General features: G+C 36.4%; 1 pseudogene; it reads left to right on the plus strand.

The window, feature by feature from the left end:
* Positions 1-3,235: 3,235 nt before the first annotated feature.
* LOC149218361 (uncharacterized) lies at positions 3,236-3,957 on the plus strand (annotated as a pseudogene).
* Positions 3,958-6,932: the final 2,975 nt, after the last annotated feature.

Consider the following 6,932-nt stretch of genomic DNA (forward strand, 5'->3'; position numbering starts at 1 on the left):
AGTGTCAAGAGTGAGGACAAGGAGTCAAATAAGCAAAGAAAAAGGCAAAGCATTGGCTGTTGAGGAAAGCCCGATATCTAAGGCCAGCCTGAGTGATTTGTTGGAGGCCATTGAGTTTGAGCAAATTGAACCGGTGCACATTGAACCAGTGCACATTGATTTGACACAGTCATCACCGGAAAGCACCAAGAAATCTAGGGTTTCAAAAAGACTGAGGTTTGATGAACCAGGTGATGAATTTATCTTCAAACCAAGAAGACCTATTACAAGAAAGCAAGTAAGAGAAGCCGAGAAACTGCGTAGAACAGAGGTAGCTGAGGAATTGCCCAGAACAGAGGAGGCAGAGAAAATCAAGCAAAAAGGCACAAATAGAACAGTCATCATTTCCCAAGGAGGTAATATTATAGCCATAAGGAACCAGTTAGAAGCAGCAAAAAATGAAATTGATAAGGTGAAGAATGCCACTAGGGAGTTTGCAGTCAGGTATGCAAATTATCAAAAAGTTGTATTGAAAGGAAGTAAAAACCTAGTAAGCCAGGTGGATTCAGTAGCTGATGTTTACACATGGACAGTTCCAGCTCTCAAACAGGCCAAATTCATCAGAAAGATAAACATGCATTTAAGAGCTGAAAACAAAGCCATGAGGAAGGAGGTTGCAGACTTGAAGGCACAGCTAGGTCAGTTAGCTGCTAAATGAAGTTGTTGTTCAAAGAAAGGTGTTGTTCTAAGTTTTGTAAAGTTTTGCTTAGTTTCATTATTTTGAGGACATCTAGATCCCTGCCATATGTAAAGGAGTTTTAGCAATTAAAGGTATAAGCAGTAAATACCTCAGGGCAAATACAAGTTGTTTTAACAAATTCAGCAGTTTCGTAACGCGCTACGAAACTGCTGTAGGTGGCATTTTTAAAGCAAATAAACAGTTTGGTAATATGTGCGGGAATTTTCAAAAGGGAACACCTAAAGGTTATGTAAAATATCAAATGAGGACATCCCAGCCATTCTGATCAAGACAGGTGTGCCTTCAAAAAGGTGAAATGTGTTAACCTTAGTGTAAATTTTTCGGTTATAAAGCCACTTTATTGCCGGTCATAGGGTGTTGAATGAATTGCCTACATGGAATTTTGGCTTGCACACCTGTCCGTTAATGAAGCCTCCAACTCATCAGGAAACATGGTGGTGTTCTATTGTTTTTGGGTTATTAAAGAGACTTAAAGTACATGCTGCTGCATATTCGAAGTGATGGGGGACCAGAACCGAAAAGTAAGGGATATTCTCAGCCAACACGGAGCAGATTAAAGCCTTCAGTATCCAAAGCCAACATGGGGCATTAACTGCTCATCTCATGCCATCTCAGCCAAACGAAAAGGAAACCATGTGTCAAAGCTGCAAGCAGGAATCATTCTGCGAAGGAGATAGAGTTAGAGTTATAATTAAATTAGAACTCTTTAGAACTTCAGTTAGTGGTTATTGTATTAAATAGTTTGTTGCAAAGCAGATAGGTGTCATTAGTGGTAGTCATCGAGCTCCCCTCATGCTGGAGGAGGAAGCTCCAAGTAGTTAGAGTTATGTTTCTATATATAGCTGAATCATCTATGTAATGAGGGTTGGATATTTGAGAAAACAGAGTATTATTTTGGCTTGTGTAAAAACTCAGTTTCAGTAATACAATTTGCTGCTTTTCTTCTCAGGATTCATACAGTGTTTCAATGCTCAAGATATGTGGTTTTGCTTTATCCTTAATGTTTTTACAGTTGTATAAATACACAATCACTCAGAATTCACTTATGCTGCTCTGATTTCCTGTGTGTATTTGTAAACTGAGGTTTTCTATGAGATGTTGTTTTGAGTATTTAAACATCACATGCCCTGACTTCTATGCATGAGCAGTGTTATAGTTTACTGAAGTATGATTAACTCCATAAGCCCAATGGAAGTCTTTGTAATGTCTGTCCAGCCAGCTTGTTTGTTAAATTCACTTTACAAGAGTTAGCCATCTTATCAATAGTCAAAATCAATAACTTTTTGAGAGAGCCCTCTCAGGCTAAGGAGGCTAAGCCTTAGTCAAAAGATTGGTCTGAAATAGTTACTTGAAGTCTTCCTGGGTTGCAGCCTTTCAGTGCTTGATTTTGTGATAACACAATGAAAGGCCAGTGCACTTTGGTTATCAAAGACCTCAGAGGCATGGATGGTGTCTTACGGTCGATTCTCTCTCTCTTCAACTCTCCTGGCAAAACGCAGCTGATTACATTTCATCCCACCTCTGCCCTTGCAATTCCTCAACCCACGACCCACGCAGTTTCATTTCCATTCAATCAATCGCAGTTCAGTCAGATTTTCTTCTCGGTCGACCTTTCAAAGCTCGGGATGGAAATGGACAAAAAAGGATGTCGAGACAAAGCTTCCTTCTATTATTGATGAATTTAGTAAAGATGAACACTTTCGGGTAAAGCTTCCCTCTGCCACTGCCAATCCCATGGTCGAAAGTCCCGTCTATGAAAGCTTTGTGACAAAGGCTCCCCCTGTCACTGTTAAAACTATGTTTAAAGGTAGCTTCGAGGCAAATTTTTCCCTCTGCTACTGTTAAGCCCCTGGCCAATGATAGCGGTGAATATAATGACAACGAAATCTTTGGGGCGATTGCTAAGGTTCCTAAACCACCAGAATTACTGTGGAAGAAGGAGATTGTGAACACGGTGTATTTGATAAGATTGATAAATCAACCAATGCAATTCAAATACACAAACTCAGGCCAAGCGCTTGCATGGACTACACTTGCAGTCAGAAGTCATGATTGGGATGAAACTACATGGTGCGAATCTTCAATATAATCTATCAAAAACATAAATTAAAAATACAAAATCTTGGTTTTAAAATTATTATTTTGACATTAGTGATTCAAGGCACTAACAATTGTCTATGACCTGAGTTCTAATTTTCTACAATAATGAGCATCACAGTAGAGTTGCATGTCCCTGGTTCTATTTTTCCTTCAATTATCAACCTCGCAATGGCGAGCTAGAGAAATTTTTTTGAAACCCGCTACTATACAGGATCGAATTCAATCAAAATATTTGTTCAAAGCCAAAAAGGTATCTGAAGCGAAGTTGTTGGTAGTCCTAAAGAAGGTATTCATTCATGTGCAAATGGGGTTGGTTGCTTTCAAACGTAGTGATTCACGTAGTAAAGGAGAAAAATTGTAGTTTTTTTCTTTGGAAACCGAAAACAAATTAAATCAATGGCAAGACATTTGGATGGAGGAATATTTAGAAGGATTTATACAATTAATGGTAGTCCACCCCTACTAGTGCAAAAAAGCTCTAAGATTTCGAAGAAATATTTGCCAGAAGATGAATATGTTGAAGATGACGATGATTATGAAGCACCACAAGTCCTAAGAGAAAGTTGAAATCGGAGAGGGGATTAGTAGAACTGTATAAGGATGATGAGGATGACAAAGGACCTCCATTGAGTAATGAATATTTTGAAAGTTCAGATTATGAGATTGAGGATGTCAAGACGAGGAAAGCAGACAATCCATCTTTTATAGTTGACAGTAAGAAAGTTCCTTTGACTGCACGATAGAGGGTTGTTCAATTCTCAAGAACAGATCTAGAAGGTAGAGAAAGTTTGATTGAATTTCCAAATGGGTTGCCTCATTTTAGTCAAAGGAAGCATCGAGAAAAGATTCCAAAATTTAGGATGCAAGCTGAAAGGGCTACTCAAAAGATTTAGGATGATGCAATTAAGAAAATATTATGGCAAGAAACTCTTAAACAAAAGCGAGAGGAAAAACTCCGCAGACAAAGGGATGAAATGGCACAAGAGAAAAGGGATGTTTCAAAGACAATTGCTCCAAATACAATAAGATGGGTTATTGGGCCATCTAGAACGGTTGTTTCATTTTATGAAGATGTAGAATTTCTAGGCATATTCAATTATGTACCTGTCGAGCGATAAAAAGGTGTCTTTTTAACTCCTAATTATCTTCACATTAATTGTCAACCCAGGGACGACTTTTTATTTCAAGAGTGTACTCAGTCTGACGCGGCTATTTATTCAAGAGTAATGTTTTGCAGTATAGTGCTTAAAATGAAAAAGTAAATGAATGCTGGAAACAAAATCTAATTGGAACAGCAAGAAACTGAAATGTTATGAACTAAATCATTCACTCAAACAACCATCAATCGAAGATACAGTAGCAATAACTCATTCCTCTAGACATTGATGCAATTGAAAAGGCACTCAAAAGAAAGATCATCAAACTGGGAACTAGACAGCATATGTCAATGTTCACTACAGTCTCAGACCTTCTGCACACCAAAGCAATGATGATTTTCGAATGACAAGAAATGGAACAGCAGCTAGGAAACTGTAACAACAACTGAGTTCAATAAGCAACCACACCTTAGTCTACAAGAATAAATGCAACAATCATGTTCTACAGAAATCAGATAGCAATCTTTACTCTAAGAATAAATCGAACAACAAATGGAAATAGAATGGAAACTAATTAGAAATGAAATATAGAACAGCAATTAAGATCAAATATAAATGTACAGTTAACCAAAATACACACGGCACACCTTAATAGTAATCTGATCTTGGTAATCCACTTATCAGTCTTAGTTATAAAGAATAAGATTGTATTTATAATGGAACAGCAACGTCAATAGATTCAACAATCGCAAGGAAATATAATCTCTAAGATGAATTCAATGATACCAATTAAAGAGTGTTACAACATGGTTACGCTGTAATTGAATAGCAATAACATTCTGTAAGGATCAGCAACGTTATATCAATGATTAAAAGAACAACAATGCGTTACCAAGTCAAGATGAATCAATACGACATTCTCGGCATCGAGAACGATATTACTCAGTTGAACATAAATCGAATATAACAGAACCGTGATGTAAAATAACAGAACATACCAGATTACCAAATAAAGCTGATAATGAAAACCACACATGAACTAAAAATATAATATACAACAGCAGCACAATCCACCAGAGGTTGGGCCCTTAGCCGCCAGCGGATGCTGCTAGGCTACTCCAGATGAGAAGAATGAACAGTAACTCCCAAATCAGGTATTAATCATCAAATTGTGAAATCATTACAACAGCTGAAGCTCTGAGAATTAAAACATGCAACAATCCCTATCCTATCATGAATAATCCACCATCATTCTTGAATCTCCAATTCTAAATCCTCAATTCTCCCTCATATTTCCATCCCCATCTCTGATCTCTGTTTTCATTTAAATAGAGAGAGATCAGAGAGAAGTTACAACAAATATAATTACAACATGATTTCTATTACAAAATTGGATTGTTTCCAACCAATTGATCAACAAGAAAATATATTTCCATTCATCTTTCAACAAGAGCAAGGCGAATCTGGCTTTGCAGCTGAGATTTGGAAAACGGCCACACAGCAAATCTGAGAAAATCATGCTCAAAGATCCCTGCGTTTCTCTCAATACGAGTCGAATTTGGGCAAACCGTTTTAAATTAAAGTTAATTTGGTTCGTTCTGGACAAAACCCATGTTCCAGATTTTCCAGATTCTTCTTCATTTGCCCAGAATCTCAACCGCAAAACTGTTACTTCTTATTCCAGCGAACTGCTGAGTTGAAATATTTAATGATCAAATCTTCAATCTGGAAATTGTATTGGAGGCTAAAAATGGTGAATAGTGTTACAACCAATTTATTAAAACTATCATGGATAAAATCATGCATAATTATCAATTTATTAGAAATAAAGGAGAATAAATAATATTCATTCATAAGAGCATAAATCATTATAAAATGGATTTATATAATAAATTATAATAAATGACATGATAAAGAAGAGTTAAAAAATGGATGAAAGAAGTGTTAAAATGTGGTCGTATTCACGGCCCAACACACCCCCACACCGAATATATTGCATGTCCTCATGCAACAAAAAATTGAATATATTGCATGTCCTCATTCAACCCAAAGACAAAACCCATGTGTTAACCAAGCAATAAAAAAAATTTGTTCTTCTTAGCTCATGAAATGGATAGAACAAATGAATTCTTCCTTAATTAATGAATATTCAAACTTAGCGATTTTGATGAAGGCATAACAATGAAGTTGCAGAAAAATATGATATAAGTGACAGCAACCTTCAGTAACCATTTTCCCAAAAACTACAAACCAGCTTTTGTTGAAATGTTGCAAGTAGATTTGTAATATATGAATGCCTCTATGATCCAAAAATCAGATCATTTTGATGCACGCATCATGAGATATAAACAAAATCGTTGTAGGTGAGAGTGCATGATTTCCGAAATTTTATGAACCAATTTATCTTGAAATTATCTGGGTATGTGTATTTTAATAATACGTCTGTGTTTTCCAGAGATCACAAGAATTGAGTTCATAGTTTTAAAAATATGTGGAAATCAATTTCTGCACTGAAATTGTATGTCTTAAATGAGAAAGAAAGTAGAAAACATCCATCATGCGTAGCAATTCCTCCCCCTCGCTGAAGAATTAGCATGCCCTCATGCAATGCTAGAAAACAAATAGAGGTAGTTGCTACCATCTGTTGAATGTTATGCTTGGTATAAAACAACATGGAATAAGGGAGGTGTTGAGAATGAATAAGAATATCAATGGATGATAAAGAATATGAATGACATGGTCATAAGAAAGAAATGAATGAAAGCAACACTCCCCCAAACTGAAAGATGATATGCCGCTGAAAAATGGGAAGTGGTACAGATGTGGACTGAAGGATGATAAATAATGCTCAAAATGGATTTTTATGAAATTCTCTTAAATTCATAATAAATCAGAAAATTATGCTATTTTACCTCAAGTTTGACCTCCAAAAAGAAAAATGTGGAATGACATATATGGACTGGCAGTTGTTGAAGCTGATGTAGGCAGAGTTGGTG

Source organism: Pinus tabuliformis, chromosome Q (assembly GCF_031772625.1).
Source record: "Pinus tabuliformis cultivar Carrire ecotype Pingquan chromosome Q, CPIR1, whole genome shotgun sequence".
Lineage (NCBI taxonomy): Eukaryota > Viridiplantae > Streptophyta > Pinopsida > Pinales > Pinaceae > Pinus > Pinus tabuliformis.